The 18220-nt window shown below is 40.4% G+C and overlaps 1 long non-coding RNA gene across 1 annotated transcript; it reads right to left on the reverse strand.

The window, feature by feature from the left end:
* Nucleotides 1–1810: 1810 nt before the first annotated feature.
* LOC142733347 (uncharacterized) lies at nucleotides 1811–11775 on the reverse strand. Its single transcript, XR_012880023.1, has 3 exons — nucleotides 11734–11775; nucleotides 2809–2844; nucleotides 1811–1918 (listed from the first exon to the last, which is right to left on the reverse strand). It is a non-coding gene; the product is annotated as an uncharacterized LOC142733347 (long non-coding RNA).
* Between the last annotated feature and the right edge of the window lie 6445 nt (nucleotides 11776–18220).

Genomic DNA, 18220 nt, shown 5'->3' on the forward strand with positions numbered 1-18220 from the left:
ATAAAACCAGCAAAAATACAAAATGAAAGGCAGGTGGCCAAGGATAGTAAAACAAATCCTCAAAAATTTTTCAAGTATATAAATGCAAAAAAGCCAAGGTCTGAACATGTGGGACCCCTAGATAGTGGTAATGGGGAGTTGGTCACAGGGGATCAAGAGAAGGCAGAGTTACTTAATTGGTTCTTCAGCTCTGTATATACAACAGAAGAAAGAGCAGCTGATGTAGTTGGTGCCAGTGCTGTTAATATATCAGTTGATAAACTGAATTGGATGAATGAAGATATGTTGCAAGCTAAATTAAATAAAATAAAATAAATGTACACAAGGCCCCGGGACCAGATGGGTTACACCCAGTTCTTAAGGAGCTTAGTTCAGTTATTTCTGTCCCCCTCTTCATAATATTTAGAGATTCTCTAGTGACTGGTATAGTACCAAGGGACTGGCGCAGGGCAAATGTGATGCCTATTTTCAAAAAAGGCTCTAGGATTTCCCCGGGTAATTATTGACCAGTAAGCCTAACATCCATTGTGGGGAAAATGTTTGAGGGGCTATTGAGGGACTATATACAGGATTATGTGACAAAAAATAGTATTATAAGTGACAGCCAGCACGGTTTTACTAAGGACAGAAGCTGTCAAACCAACCTGATTTGTTTTTATGAAGAGGTGAGCAGAAGCCTAGACAGAGGGGCCGCTGTGGATGCAGTGTTTTTGGACTTTGCAAAGGCATTTGACACTGTCCCTCATAGACGTCTAATGGGTAAATTAAGGACTATAGGTTTAGAAAGTATAGTTTGTAATTGGATTGAGAATTGGCTCAAGGACCGTATCCAGAGAATTGTGGTCAATGATTCCTATTCTGAATGGTTCCCGGTTATAAGTGGTGTACCACAGGGTTCAGTGCTGGGACCACTATTATTCAACTTATTTATTAATGATATAGAGGATGGAATTAATAGCACTATTTCTATTTTTGCAGATGACACCAAGCTATGTAATATAGTTCAGTCTATGGAAGATGTTCGTGAATTGCAAGCTGATTTGAACACACTAAGTGTTTGGGCGTCCACTTGGCAGATGAAGTTTAATGTAGATAAATGTAAAGTTATGCACCTGGGTACGAACAACCTGCATGCATCATATGTCCTAGGGGGAGCTACACTGGCGGATTCACTTTTTGAGGAGGATCTGGGTGTACTTGTAAATCATAAACTAAAAACAGCATGCAGTGTCAATCAACTGCTTCAAGGGCCAGCAAGTTATTGTTGTGTATTAACAGAGGCATGAACTCGCAGGACAGGGATGTAATATTACCACTTTACAAATCATTAGTGAGGCCTCATCTAGAATATGCAGTTCAGTTCTGGGCTCCAGTTCATAGAAAGGATGCCCTGGAGTTGGAAAAAATACAAAGAAGAGCAACGAAGCTAATATGGGGCATGGAGAATCTAAGTTATGAGGAAAGATTAAAAGAACTAAACCTATTTAGCCTTGAAAAAAGACGACTAAAGGGGGACATGATTAACTTATATAAATATATGTATGGCACATACAAAAAATATGGTGAAATCCTGTTCCATGTAAAACCCCCTCATAAAACAAGGGGGCAATCCCTCCGTCTGGAGAAAAAAAGGTTCAACATGCAGAGGCGACAAGCCTTCTTTACTGTGAGAACAGTGAATTTATGGAATAGTCTACCGCAGGAGCTGGTCACAGCAGGGACAGTAGATGGCTTTAAAAAAGGCTTAGATAATTTCCTAGAACAAAAAAATATTAGCTCCTATGTGTAGAAATTCTTTACTTCCCCTTTCCCATGCCTTGGTTGAACTTGATGGACATGTGTCTTTTTTCAACCGTACAAACTATGTAACTATGTAACTTACATAGTACTCGGTAATCTTCAATCCTATGTCTCTCATCTGTAAATAAATTGAATAAAATACATAAAATAAATTGATTCTTGTCTTTTTGATCTAGTACTGCTCTAGAGAAGTTCCTGGAAAACGTTCAACAAACTTCTGACATGTCACAGTGACATGTCAGAAGTTTTGATTGGTGGGGGTCCGAGCAATGAGACCCCCACAAATGGCTGAAACAAAGCTGCAGAAGCACTCCGGTGAGCGCATAGCTGCTTAGTTTCTGTTCGGCTTTTTTCGGAACTTGATGTAGCGGAGTATGGGCTCAATAGAAAGTCTATGAGCCTGTACTCCGCTATGTCAGCTTTCCGGAAGAAGCCAAACAGAAACTAAGCTTTCAAACAGATAAAAACAAGGGGACATATAACACAAAAACACAGAAAAAGGCCATACTTACAAATGGACACAGAGAGGTCAGAAACGCTGATGAAGGAGAGTGAACAGGTGCTTTAAATAATAATAGCCACTCCCACTAGTCTTGAGGGGAGTGGCGTGTGCTGCATGGGATGTGTAGTAAAAAATAATAAATGAATAGTGTATGTGCAAGTGATAATAATAGGGGTGAAATATAGGGGGCTGTAATGAGTAAGGTGCATAAATAAAAATAAATGAATAATGGGGTGCCAGTGTGTGAAACATGGAGGGATAGTGTGTAGGTCATGAGGCGCAGTGTATATAGCCAGGTAGAAGCCTATTTGTGACGCCTTGATAATACATAGAGCGGGCTACCCTGCTTACTATGCCAAACAACAGCACACCATACTCTCCCAGAACAAAAAAATATTAGCTCCTATGTGTAGAAATTCTTTACTTCCCCTTTCCCATCCCTTGGTTGAACTTGATGGACATGTGTCTTTTTTCAACCGTACAAACTATGTAACTATGTAACTTACATAGTACTCGGTCATCTTCAATTCTATGTCTCTCATCTGTAATTAAATTGAATAAAATACATAAAATAAATTGATTCTTGTCTTTTTGATCTAATACTGCTCTAGAGAAGTTCCTGGAAAATTGAAGTGCAACTAAACGTTCAACAAACTTCTGACATGTCATAGGGACATGTCAGAAGTTTTGATTGGTGGGGGTCCGAGTACTGAGACCCCCACGAATGGCTGAAACGAAGCTGCAGAAGCACTCCGGTGAGCGCATAGCTGCTTAGTTTCTGTTCGGCTTTTTTCGGAACTTGATGTAGCGGAGTACGGGATCAATAGAAAGTATATGAGCCTGTACTCCGCTATGTCGGCTTTCCGGAAAAAGCCAAACAGAAACTAAGCTTCTGCCGCTTATTTTTTTTTTTGTATAAACTCTTTTTATTGAAAGTAGACATACATAACATTTTAATACATATTGTTTTACATGTTTTCTTGAGTTACATAGTACATTAACACTGTTTATCAGTGAGCCATCACATCTTATCATCTCATGCCAATTTACATACTATGTTCGCGTAAATAATGTGTTTCTTTTCATGACCAAGCTTGTGTCTACTAGTGTTCGGAACAAATAATGAACGGACATACATACATTAAAAGAAACAAAGAACATGTGAACCACTGTGATCATGTCTCAGATATAAACCGCAGATATCATTTGTTTATTTACGGACCAGATTGCAATGTTAATAAGCAAGTATAGCTCTATTTCCTATCTTCTATCTATGTTTACTATTTGTCTCCTTGTGTCCTTTCATATTTCCAAACTTTATTTCTACAATTTGTCCCTATAATCTATCCAGGGCTGCCATATATTTAAGAAGGAACTTCTATTTTTGTTTTCCCACGCAGCTAATTCTTCCAACCTGCAGATCTGGTGTACTTTAATCAAAAGTTGCGCTCTAGTAGGAGGGAGTGTCTTTTTCCATTGAGCTGGGATCAGTAACTTTGCTGCAGATATTAAATAAGTGGGTAGATTTTTTGTTGAAGGCGAGAAATCTTTAATAGGTAACCAAAGCAACACTAATTCTTTCGTGAGGTTTATTGAGATCGAGCACACATCTCTGATTAAAGTTTCCACTTCTTTCCAAAAATCTTGAATTTTCGCACATAACCACCAAATATGTGACATATTACCTATTTCTTTATTACATCTCCAGCACGTGTTCACTGATAAGACTGATATACTGTGTAAGAATTCAGGTGTTCTGTACCACCGTGTGAGTATTTTATATGAATTTTCCTGTACTCTCATGCATCTCGAAAAACCGTGGGAGTGTCTCAGTATAATAGATCTCTCTTTTTCAGAGAATCTACAGTCAAATTCTTTCTCCCAAGCATACACAAAATTCGGAACATTATTTGTCATATTAGTTATTAGTTCTTTATATATTTTGGAAATAGATTTTTTGGGAGTTGTGGGGAACAGTATATAATTTTCTAACCAGGTCGGTTCTGATTTTCTCTCTTTTGCTAACGATTTCAACTTCTGACATGTGTGTGTAAAATCGAGTGTTTGTATATCATTGGGTTGCGGTATGTGTAATTCTCTGTGTAATTGCTTTAAAGATGGTAGCTCAGTTTGTTCGAAGAGCCTCGCTATTTTTATGGGGTGCAGCTGTGCCCATGTCTCTGGAATCCGAGAGCAGTTTTTGTCGACTACACATGGTGCTATAGATAAAGGCATCAGAGTTGAGTACATATTCTCCTGTAGATGTAAGGCCGAGGAAGTTTGACATGTCTTAATTAGTCCCCTAGTCATGTCACTCTGAATCACTGTTCTGGGGGGTAATTGTGACTTTACCCACAAATAAGATACCATGTTATTACCTAAAGAATTTCTTTCTATATCAACATGTGGCAGAGATATATTTTTGTTTGTTAATTGTGTCCATCTCCCTAGTTGTATAGCTCTATAATAAGTATTTAGATCCGGGAATGACAACCCCCCTTCTCCTTTTTTCCTTATTAATTGTGCGTATGCAATTCTAGGGCGTTTTTTATTCCATAAGAACTCCATGAATAATCTTTTAAATCTAGAAAAGTAATACTTTGGTACATCAATGGGCAAGGATTGTAAAATGTAAAGAATTTGAGGTATGACAAAGGCTTTAATCAGGTTTTTCCTACCTAGCATTGTCATAAATGGTATTTTCAGTTTTGCCAAAAATTTTTTAATTTTGTAGTATATTGGATTATAATTTCTATCAAACAGCATGTTTGGGTTCGCTGTAATTTTTAAACCTAAATATTTTAGTTCAGACTTTGGCCATTTAAAGGGAGACTTTGTACTGACCGCTAGAAATAAATTATGTGGTAGTGATACATTAAGCGCTTCTGATTTGTCATAATTGATTTTAAAGTTAGATACTTGACCAAATTCTTCAAAGATCCGTAAAATGTTTGGAAGCGCTTCTAGGGGATTAGTTATATAAATTAGTAAATCGTCAGCAAAGGCAGCTGTTTTATGTTCAAAATTCCCTACTTGAAGTCCCTTAATTTTAGAAGTTTGTCTTATTTTTAATAATAAAGTTTCCATTACCAGTATGAACAAGGTAGGGGATAATGGACATCCTTGGCGTGTTCCATTTCCAATAGGGAAGGGGGCTGAAAAGACGCCATTCACTTGTATTCTTGCTGAGGGGTTCTTATATAAGGAGAAGATTGCATCAATAAATTGTTGCGGGAAGCCAAATTTGTGTAGAACCGCTTTTAAATAAGGCCAGTCGATCCGGTCAAATGCTTTTTCTGCATCCGTGCCGAGAAGCATTAGCGGAATTTTATGTTGTTTTGCATAGAACAAGGCTTGAATGGTTCTAGTAGTGTTGAACTTCCCTTCTCGTCCAGGCACAAATCCCACTTGTTCCACTCCTATCAGTTTGGCCAGAAAGAAACTTATTCTTGTCGCTAATATTTTTGCCCACCATTTTAAATCTGTATTTAACAGTGAGATGGGTCTATAATTACCGCATCTTTCCAGGTCCCTCCCCTCCTTAGGGATTATTGTGATATTTGCTGCTAATGTTTGCATTGGGAATTGCGTTCCTTTCAAAACATCATTACATACCGACATAAAATAAGGTAATAGGGTTTGTTTAAATTTTTTAAAGTAGATTATCGGGAGACCATCTGGTCCGGGACTTTTCCCATTTGGAATTGAGCTCAGGCATTTTTCTATTTCCTCTAAAGTGAATGGTGCAATTAACGAAGATTTTTCCTCTTCTGTTAGGGATGGGGTCTCAATTGACTTCAAAAAATTCCCTACCAAATTAGCCCTAGAATCTTCCTTATTTTGTTCACTTGTATCTAGGTTATATAGCCCTTCATAATATTTCCTGAATTCTTGAGCTATTTGGGCTGTCTTTGTGACTTTCTTATTTACGTTGTCTCGTATAGTTGATATAAATGTTTTCCTTCTCTGCTGTTTAATAAGATTTGACATCATTTTATTTCCCTTATCTCCGTGTGCATATGTTTTATATTTTAGTAGCTGCAGGGATTTCGCTGTTCTTACATTCAATATATTCTTCAATTTTTGTCTGAGGTTCTGTAGTTCTATCTGATTAGCTTTCAATTGCGATTTCTTATGTACTGCTTCTAAGTAGGATATTTGGTTTAACACTTCGTTTATTAGTTGAGATCTCTGTTTCTTTACTCTCGAGCCCAAGGCTATTAATTCTCCTCTCACAAACGCCTTATGTGTCTCCCATAATATAGGTCTAGATATGAGAGGATCATCATTAAAAGCAAAGAATTCTTTCATTTTACTTTCAATTGAAGCTACATCTGTATTATTTTCTAATAGTGTGTCGTTTAATCTCCAATTCCACTCCCTGACAGGTAATTCTGTCAAAGTTATCTTAACAGAAATCGGGGCATGATCGGAGACCGTAATGTTCCCAATTGTGGAAGCACATATTTGGGGTAAATATTGTTTAGGTAGAAACAGATAATCTAAGCGATGGTACGAATCGTGTGGGTTAGAGTAGAAGGTGTAATCTCTCATAGATGGGTGTTGTAGTCTCCATACGTCTATTAATTGGAATTTGTTTAGCATGACTTTAAGACGTCTCAAGTTTCTATGGGCAACAGGTGAAACTTTGGAAGAGGAATCCATAAGCGGGTCTAAAGTCAGGTTAAAGTCTCCCCCTAATACTACTAGACCCTCGAAAAAGGGTTGCAATAAACGCATAATTTTCAGTAACCATTGCGCCTGTCTCACGTTCGGTGCATAGAGGTTTACTAACGTTACTTTCCTACCGGAAATAGAACCTTTTATGAAGATATATCTACCTAATGGATCTACTTGTGAAGTTTCCAGGGTAAATGGTATAGTATTTCGTATTCCAATTGAAACGCCTCTAGAGGCCGCACTATGAGTGCAATGATACCATTTGTCATATGTTTTGGTATGGATTGCAGGGATCTTGTTTGTTTTAAAGTGTGTTTCCTGCAAGAAGACCAAATCGGCATCTTCTCGTCTCATTAAGTTGAATATTTGGCTTCTTTTTTGCGGGATATTCAATCCTTTAACATTAAAAGATACTATTTTGCACGAAGCCATCTATTTACCTCATTGCGAGACAGGCGCAGTATTATCCAAGCACGATCACAGTTCAAACTTAACAACTCATATACAAATACATTTTCAAACTCTTCTTCTATATCCTGCTCTCCTTGTCTAGTTGAGCTTAGTAATATGTCAAGATATAGAGTTAAACATATTTTAATGACCATATAGAGACAGAACTTCTCCCTGGTCACTGTTTGCCTCTCCTCACTAGAACAACAAGAAAGCAAGGAAAAACAGGAGGGGGGGGTAAGCATAGCGCCACCAGATATAAATTCCCCCTCCAGAATCTTTAGTAGCATATTAAACAATCTTTACGGTAAAGAACAGCTCCTCCTCTCTTTATGCTAAACTGAATGCAACATCTTTTTTCCTACAGGGATATTTTAGTACAGCCATTTTACATTTTCTCATCCACTTATATTTATATAATGCCATGAAATAAAATGGCGTAATCTTGAAAAAGTATGGAAAGAGATAAAATGGGTGAGATATAGATAAAACATATTTTGACATCACTCACGCATCTTCTAATTTCACCGCTTCTGTAGTAATGAGAAAATTATATTATCACAAAACGTCCTTCTGTCCAAGTCAAGTGTCTCGAGGTCTGAAATCGGACGTTTGTTGTTTCTTATTCCTTGGAGACTTCAATCTAGAGGCTCTCTGCCATTCCTCTTGTGTCGGTAGAGCCGGAAAATTTGTATCCATCTGTGCCGGTAGCCAGGACGGGATGTCAATTGGTTGTATTTCCGTCTTCTCCCAGAATTTCGTCAAATCTTCTGGAGCTCGAATGGAGATTTGCCGTCCATCTTTTATGGTCGCTAACCCGAACGGATATAGCCATCTCACAGGTAATTTATTAGCTCTCAATTTATCCGTGACAGGTTTCAAAATTCTCCTCTTTGCAAGGGTACTAGGAGCAAGATCTTGAAAAAATAATAATTTGGATTCTTCGTACTGAAAGTCTCCTTTTTCTCTCGCTGCTTTCAACAAACATGCCGTATCCACAAAACTCAGCAGTCCGCAAATTATATCTCTTGGAGGTTCATGCAGCGCAGGTTTTGGTCTCAGAGCTCTGTGTACACGCTCTATCACCATTGTAGCGGCTCTTTCTTGCCCCACTAGTTCCACAAAAATTTGATTCGTCACCTGTTGCAGCTCTTCTCCTGTTGTCAGTTCGGAAAGGCCTCTAATTCTTATATTCCGTCTTCTGCTACGATTTTCTTGATCCTCTATCATCAGGTGCGTATTATTAATGTGGAGTTGATGTGTTGCAAGCGTCGTATTAATCGCAGCACTATGCTCCAAGATGGAGGACTGGGCCTCTTCCAACGCATCCACTCTGTGCCCAATTTGTCTGATGTCGTTTTTGATATCCGCTAATTCTTGCATTATCGGTGAGACCGCCTGTGTCAGGGCTTTCTTAAAATATGACCTCGACAAAGTATCTCTACTTCTTGCCGTATCCGAGTATGTTGTCGAGCTTTCTCCATCGGAGTCGTCATCTCCGGCCTCTTCTGCTTGGCACTCCAGCGCCATTTTTGCCGGGGCCGTGAGTTTTTTCCTCAGAAATTTATCCATTTCAGGTTGTTGTTTCCCCTGTTTTGCCAGACCAGGAGATTCTTTGTATTTATCTTTAGAGGTTCTCACCATTTTGTCGCTGTTTTATCGCTGTATACCGCTTAAAAGCTGTTGTTTCTGGAGGTGAAGTGAGGAGCCCTTAAGTTAAGCGTCCATCACAATGCGCGGTAACTCCGCCCCCCCTGCCGCTTATTTTTAACGATTGGTGGGGTCCCAGTGCTCGGACCCCCACCAATCAAAAGTTCTGACATGTCACTATGACATGTCAGAAGTTTGTTGAAAATTTAGTTACACTTTAAAGGCTGTCTAAAACTTTGAAAGTGATTTATTTATTTATTTTAATAAAAATGTCAGTCAGTGTGTTTTGTGCAACTTTCAAATTAGTTTTTATTAAAAATTATTTTAACTTTTTTAAAAAACAGATGCTTTGTATCCTGTTTACAGAGGAGCTATATCGTCTGCTAAGACCTGAATCTGTCAGTCCTGTGGACCTGATGGGTTCAGTGTTAGCGGGTCCTGCATGTCTCTGACACACATGGATAACAGGTGATGGATAACAGATGGATCTTGCGTGTCAGAGACACGCAGAACCCTCTATCACTGAAGACGTCAGTGCCACGGACCTGACGGATACAGGATTCAGCAAATGATACAGCTGCTCTGTATACAGGATACTAAGCAGCTGTATCTCAAAAAATATTTTTTAATAAAAACTAATTTTAAAGTTGTACCAAACACACTGTCTTTTTTTTTTAATGAAAAATAAAATAAAAAAATCACTTTCGAAGATGCACATTGCCTTTAAACTCAAAGAGGACTGGTAACTTTAGTCCTACCCCCTTAAAGTCTTAATGACCAAGCATTCTTTTTCGTTTTTTCATCTTCGCATTCCAAGAGTCTTTAATTTTTCCATTGACATAGCCATACGAGGGCTTGCTTTTTGAGGAACAAGTTGTTTTTTTTTCTAATGGCACCATTTTTGGCTGCATATAATATGTTGATTAACTTTTATTAACTTTTTATGGGAGGGAATTGAAAAAAACGCTATTCCAGCATTGTATTTCGTGTTTTAAATTTGAACGGCGTAAATAACGTTACCTTTTCTTCTATGGGTCGGTACGATTATGGCGATACCACATATGTATAGGATTTTTATGTTTTCAGAATAAAAACTATTTGAAACCAAAATTATTAGTTTTTTTGCATTGCTTCATACAAGGAACCATAAGTTTTTTTTATTTTTCTGCCGATATAGCCAAAAGTGGGCTTGTTTTTTGTCGTTTTTATTGATACATGGGAGTTATTGATAAACTTTCATAATATTTTTTGGGGTGGGAATGGAAATTTTTTCAATTTTGTCATTGTTTTTTTGCGTTTTTTTTTAACTTTTTTTTAACAATTTTGTACGGTATTCACCATGCAGTTTAATTAATGTGTTAACTTTATTGTTCAGGCCGGTACGTTTGCGGTGCTACCATATATGTTTATTTTTTATTTTCGTCTTACACTTAAAACTAAAACCACCTTTTATGCAAAAATATGGTTATATTTTTACTGTATTATTTTTTTTTATTTCTTTAAATTAGTATTTTAGTCCCACTAGGAGATTTCACAATGCAATCTCCTGAACGCTGATATAATACTTTGGTTTCCTCCATATACCAAAGCTTTACTGCCTGTCAGTGATTCAGTTTAAGGGTATGTTCACACGATAGCAGGCATTTACGGCTGAAATGACAGACTGTTTTCAGAAGAAAACAGCTGCGTCGTTTCAACCGTAAATGCTCCTCCTCGTAATATACGAGGCGTCTGTGACGCTCGGAAATCTTGAGCTGCTCTTCATTGAGTTCAATTAAGAACGGCTCAAATTACGTTGCAAAGAAGTATCCTGCACTTCTTTGCCGAGGCAGTCAATTTACGCGTCGTCGTTTGACAGCTGTCAAACGACGACGCGTAAATTACAGGTCGTCTGCACATTACGTCGGCAAACCCATTCAAATGAATGGGCAGATGTTTGCCGACGTATTGTAGCCCTATTTTCAGGCGTAAAACGAGGCATAATATCGTGGCTGAATTTTTCCGCTGCAAATATTGGTGCAGATTTGGGGCAATTACGCAACGAATATTTGACAGGTAATTCAGACGTTGCAGACATCACAACGGACTTGCCACAGATTTCAGTTTTTGCATTGCAAAGGCTGAAATTCGCAGTGAAATTCTGCTTCTCCGCATCGTCATGAGCATGCTGCGGAGGGGAAATTCTGCACCGCAGCCTAATTTCCGCACAGTTATTTTCTGCAAAGTCTGAACTAACTTTCCTAAAATTGTATAGAAACAAATGTAAAAAACGGCTGCAGCAGAATTCCACTGCGGACTGTCCGCAGCGGAATTCAACAGCAATTCCGCAACGTGTGAATGTGCCCTAAGGTGTTAAGGGTATAAGATAGCAAAAGAACTGAGCGTATGGAGTTCTCATCTACACTTCATTTTGCAACTTTACAAATTTCCTTAGTAGACAAAACAGATTTTTGTGATCAGTGTCAGTGTGAAGCTACAATCCATATCCACTTTTCAGTAGAAGACCGTGTGCTAATAATAACACTGCAGAATTACATGTCACTCATGTTGGCCTCTGGGATATTTACTCCTATTCTCTGCTGTGTGGAGATTACTATGTTACAATCCATGTTTAGGAGGATTTTATGATGTCCAAGAAATGAGGCTCTTACCTTCTCCATGGTAAATTCCTCCACTTGTAGATCCTTGGAGAGCTGGAAAGATAACATTGTATAAAGGCTATTTAAACGTTTTGAAAATTATTATTTTTTTTTTTATCAAAAGGTCAGTCAGTGTGTTTTGTGCCATTTTATAATTAGTTTTTATTAAAAGTGATTTTTACTTTTAAAGAGGCTCTGTCACCAGATTTTGCAACCCCTATCTGCTATTGCAGCAGATAGGGGTTGCAATGTAGATTACAGTAACGTTTTTATTTTTAAAAAACGAGCATTTTTGGCCAAGTTATGACCATTTTTGTATTTATGCAAATGAGGCTTGCAAAAGTACAACTGGGCGTGTTTAAAAGTAAAAGTCCAACTGGGCGTGTATTATGTGCGTACATCGGGGCGTTTTTACTACTTTTACTAGCTGGGCGTTCTGACGAGGAGTATCATCCACTTCTCTTCAGAAAGATGTATAAGCTGTGAGAGTGCATCAGGGTATACCTACAGGTTTAGGCTATATGAAGGGAAGGCCACCCCCAAACCAGACTGCATCCTGGACTACAATAGGTACATGGGAGGGATGGACTTGTAAGATCAAGTCCTGAAGCCCTACAGCGCCATGCGGTGTGGAATAAGAAGCTGGCCGGGCACATCATACAGATGGCTTTGTACAATGCGTACGTGCTACGTCGATGTGCAGGCCAGAGGGGAACTTTCCTGGAATTTCAAGATCTAATCTTTAGGGACCAGGAAGGGGGGACACCCAGTACTTCTGGAAGCGAGGCCACACGCATCGTACCAGGGAAACACTTTCCAGGAGAAGTTCCCCAAACCGGTGGAAAGGGAAAGAGTCAAAAGAGGTGCAGAGTCTGCTATAAGAGGGGGATAAGGAAGAACACAATATACCAATGTGACACGTGTCCCAAAAAACCAGGGCTCTGTATAAAAGATTATTTTAAAATGTATCATACATCCCTTGATTTTTAATTTACCCTGATGCACTCCGCCCAGCTTACCCCCCTCATCTTTCCCTTCTGAGCCCTGCCGTATGCCCAGGCAGCTGATAACAGCCGCATGTAGGGTATTGCCGTACCCAGGAGAACCCACATTACAATTTAAAGAGGCTCTGTCACCAGATTTTGCAACCCCTCACTGCTATTGCAGCAGATCGGCGCTGCAATGTAGATTCCAGTAACGTTTTTATTTTTAAAAAACGAGCATTTTTGGCCAAGTTATGACCATTTTCATATTTATGCAAATGAGGCTTGCAAAAGTACAACTGGGCGTGTTGAAAAGTAAAAGTACAACTGGGCGTGTATTATGTGCGTACATCGGGGCGTGTAAAATTTCAAAAGCCTTTTTTTGAAGGTACCAGTTCAGTTCTGAAGTGGATTTGAGGGGCCTATGTATTAGAAACCCCCATAAAACACCCCATTTTAAAAACTAGACCCCTCAAAGTATTCAAAACAGCATATAGAAAGTTTTTTAACCCTTCAGGCATTTCACAGGAATTAAAGCAAAGTGGAAATGAAATTTGCAAATTTCATTTTTTCTGAAGAATATGAGAAATTGCTGTTTATGTTCTAAGCCTTGTAACGTCCAAGAAAAATAAAATAATGTTCAAAAAACGATGCCAATCTAAAGTAGACATATGGGAAATGTGAAGTAGTAACTATTTTGGGTAGTATTACCGTCTGTTTTTCAAGCAGATGCATTTAAATTCTGAAAAATTCAATTTTTTGTAAATTTTCTCTTTTTTGCAATTTTTCACAAATAATGACTGAATATATCGACCAAATTTTACCACGAACATGAAGCCCAAAGTGTCACGAGAAAACAGTCTCAGAATCGCTTGGATAGGTTTAAGCATTCCGACGTTATTACCACATAAAGTGAAATATGTCAGATTTGAAAAATGGGCTCTGAGCCTTAGGGCCCAAACTAGGCTGCGTCCTTAAGGGGTTAATTTCTCTAACGGCAAAAGAGAGAAAATCTTAACATATTCATCACGCCAAATACGATCTCTAATCTCCGTCTTAAGGGAGCTCTCAAAACAAACATTTGGCTAACCGAACCCCATGCAGTTGAACCGCAACAGGAGCGCCAGACCCACCAGCACTCCCAGTGACTTTAGAACCTAGCGCAACAGCCCCCGATACCGAACCGTACCATGCCGCAACAGGAGAAGGAGCAAGGGGGACCACAGGTGGTGGGACCTCACGCTGCACCAAAGCCTCTCTAACACCAGCCAGTAATTGAGCCACTACCTGTCCCAAATCAGACACTGTCAAGCTGGGGGCTCCTGACTATGGTGTGAGCAGGGCTCAGGAAGCCTTGACCCCCTAGCTAGTCTTGACTTGGGGATTAGCGGCATATCCCTGAGCACCCCTGATGGTAAGTCTGTTTAACCTTTACCTAACAATGTCCACCACCCCGGTCTCTTCTGCTTTATGGGAGGCTTCTGTTCTCACTGAGGTCATCTCAGGAGCAGGACGTAGAAGAATATTTATCACCGCTTAACTGCAGTAACTCTGCTCAATCTTTATTAAAACCATAAAGAAGTACAAAATGTTAAAAAAAAATGCAGCTCACCAAAAGACAATTAGGAAACAATGTAAGCGTCGTCTTTACCAAATCTGTACTTTTATCAATGAGAAAGGTTAAAACAACAAGCAATAGACAGACGACAATTACAGAGAGAGAAGAAAAAAATTGAATGGTCGGGCACTACAGCGAGGTAGCAGAGTGGAGGGGGTTAGCGGTCAACTACTCAGAAAATGCCTGAGATTACTTCAACAATCGGCAGAGTTGCTGGATTCTGAATATCAGTGAATGTGGCCAAATATTTAGATTTGTACCGGGGAATTGTAGACTTCCAATGTCTAGGCACAACCTAGTCTGAATAAATGGAGGAGAACCTTCTTCTGGAAAGAAATAGATCTGGAGAGAATGGAGCGGAGAAGGCATGTTCGTAGAGAGAATTTATTGCCAACCAAAATGGTGCGATGTGCCTACAATCCCATCAGATGTCAGTAAGCGTACCTACCATTCCCCCACAGCTCCAACATGTCTCCAAACACTCCATGGGTAAAGCCCATGGAGGACCACCAGGACTCCTGAACCAACATGTATGTAAAAGTTTTTCTAGTGTTGCACAATAAAAACACTTTTTAATTTTTTTACAAAATAATTTGTTTTTGTGACGCTGCATTCGAAGATGAACTGCATAGTTTTTCAACTAATCTGGTCCCCATGGCAGAATTAAGTCTTTCCATCTGGCACCTCCAGCAGACTCCTTTCAGTCTAGTTTGATTTCTTTTACCTCAGAGTTCCTCTTTTTCCCTTTTTTTAATTTCTTCTCTCCCCCTTTTTTTGAACTATTTCTAACAGGGGCTGTGCAGGATTAGAAAAATATGGCTGCTTTCTTCCAAAAACAGCACCACACCTATCCACAGGTTGTATTTGGTATTGCAGGTTTGCTCCATTGAAGTGAATGGTAATGAGCTGTAATACCACACACAACCTATGGACAGGTGTGGTGCTGGTTTTTGGAGAAAGCAGACAAGTTATCTTATCCTGGACAACCCTTTGTCATGGATTGTTCTTGTGCGGAGCTGCTCCCTGCATTATCCCTTTTCCTTTATGGCCGCTGATATGTACTATTCAGCTTTATGGCCTCTGTGGTAAGTACACTGCCAGTCATTAAAGGGTTAACACTTCAGACCACTGTGGGTGATGTCACAATGAACGAAGCGGCAGTGGTAAGAAACTCCTGTAGCAATGATGATGAATGCGCTGATGTCATAAACACAAATGTTTATGACATAAAGAAGATTCCATATTAGAAGGTTTTACTGCCACATTCAGCGCCATATTGGATGGGACTGAGGACCTTGAGCTTGACTTCCCCACCAATGCCGACCTGATGTAACTTGTAGGTTCTAGCAGGGAAACCCTACACCCAAGACCACTTCTTCATCACAGTGATGCCATCCTCTTCATATGGGTTGTCTGTAATAGAGGAGGTTTTCCAGCAGGAGATCCCCCCCTATTAGCCAGAGCGGAGACAGGTGCTACAAGGAGGCATCTGGAGGACCCGTCTCAACCGAGCATCGCCCATTCATTTTAATGGGTACCCAGGAAGAGAGACATCCGCCTAGCCAACCAGATCAGCCGATTTATGTGTTTTATGTCGTTCGTTCATTGTAATGTCTTTCCTTGAAAATCTGAGAAAATGTACAAATTCTGTTACAAATTATATTTTGGCACCTTCTAAGCCCAGAGGAAGGGCAATCCTCCAGCCATGGTTTCCCTAGAGGTTTCCCCCACAGGGGGTTTTTCCTTTCCTGCGTGCTGGAGGGTGACTCTTCGTGAGTCGGAGGTTTGCCATTTTGGGTTTGGTTATATAATATAATAAAAGTATTGACCATTTAACACCCAATTATAATGTTTTGTGTCTTTATTTTGCATGACTTGGGTTAAGTCGAGTGATGTATGTGTATGCAAATTACAGTTACCTATATATCTGTTCCCCATTCATAACCCACACCTTTCTCTCAAGAAGACTTGACACCGAGGGTTTGGATAAAGTGGCCACAGCAGCCATTTTATTAAGAAATAAATATAAAAGTTAGTTAACTCAATTAACCATAAATAAATAATATCCATATTATTTATTAACAAAAACAATAATAAATCAATAATGCACGAACCATAAATTATAACCCAAACACGTCAGACACCACTGACAAACAAACATTAACACATAGACTAGGAGAAGTCCTTGGAGCTATCATTAACTTTTTATGTTACCGGCTATCTGCCCCACCATTTTACCCCCAGCCGTAAAAACCCGGCTCAGAGGCACCAATATTCCTGGCAGATTCCGTAAGGTAACTGCCACCTCTCCCAAGGGATAACACCCTAAGGAATTCACACTATCCAACCGCCAGATAGTGTCCTTTCATCTTTAAAACCCGAGGGGAACCATACCCACGATGCACCCCCCCAATAATTATTTGTCTAAATCCAAGGACTCCCCAGCCACAGCGAACAGGCCTTGACCCCCTCAAGCCTGAGAGTCCCGCGACAACAAAATAGCCCTCTCAATGCCATCCTGCAAGCCCAAGCACCACAAATCTGTTCTCACATCATTCAGGTAAACACCATCTGCACTCCAATACGCTCCAACTCCAGCTTCCAAGTCCCAGTGCCGAACACATATGCCACCATTCCGTGCAACAAATGCAGACACCGCCCTGTTAACTTTTATGCTGGCTTTGTTGATCCGCTCCACCGACCATGCCAAACGCCAGGATTTTCTAGGCACAATATCCGACCACACCGTGATCAAGTTCGGGTACAACGACCACAGGTGCAACAGATCGTGTTTTATGTCCCAAACCAACTCACGGAACGAGCGGGCCCCAAGATCGTTGCGCACAAGAAATCATCTAAATAATGAATGATCGAATCCACACCCGCCACAGATTTGACCACCCATTCCAAAAATTAGCTAAACGCCTCAAAGTACGCACAGCCGAAAAGCCGCATCGACATCCGTCTTGGCCATTAACGCCCCCCTAACATGGAAACGCACCCACTGCACCGCCGCGTCGAATGACGTATGCACGACCGAGCAAAGATCCCGATCTATCACGTCATTAACCGACAAGCCCTTAGAATAAGACAAATGGTGAATCAAACGGTATTTGTTTGCCTCCTTCTTCGGGACAACACCCAGCGGGGAGACGACCAAACCCGGGATGGGGAGAGAACTAAAGGGCCCCGCCATGCACCCCAAATCCACCTCTTATGCCAACTTCTCCCTAACCACGTAAGGATGCTGGTAAGCTGACTTCAGATTTTTTATGGAAAAGGGGACCCTGTGAGGAGGGGCGGGGGATACAAAAACCCACATTAAAACCATCAAACAACAACTGCGCGCTGGCCCTGTCCGGATAACTATTTAGAAACCTGACCATCCTTTCCAGCTTCACTGGCGTCACCCCCATGACTGGCGTTAAAACCCCCTCCCCCACCTCGTTTTCCCTTGCACAAGCATTTAGATGCCCCATGGGATACCCCATTGCATTGAGAACAAAGGTGCTTGAACTTGCAACCTGCACCGAATTTAGACTGTCCCTCATTGTATTGCCAGCACAGCCCGAGGTTTGCATTGCCCCCTGAGCTGCATTGACCAGACTGCTGCCCCCCCCGCTCCCGGGAAAGGACTGGCCCGGTCGAACCGGAGCCGTTACCCGTAACCACAGGGCAATATCCTTGTGGTCCCACCTAATATTGAGCCGAACCGCCTTCCGTTGTCTAAACTGCTCATCATAACGTAGCCAAGCTACCCCCCATATACCCTATGGGCTTCCCCGATGACATCCATATAGCAAAACAGGGGGGAGCAATGTTCCAGAGCCTTTTCACCAATAACACTGGCCAAAATGGCGAACGCTTGCAACCAGTTAACAAATGTTTTAGGGATAAG

Source organism: Rhinoderma darwinii, unplaced genomic scaffold (genome assembly GCF_050947455.1).
Source record: "Rhinoderma darwinii isolate aRhiDar2 unplaced genomic scaffold, aRhiDar2.hap1 Scaffold_94, whole genome shotgun sequence".
In the NCBI taxonomy this organism is placed as follows: domain Eukaryota; kingdom Metazoa; phylum Chordata; class Amphibia; order Anura; family Rhinodermatidae; genus Rhinoderma; species Rhinoderma darwinii.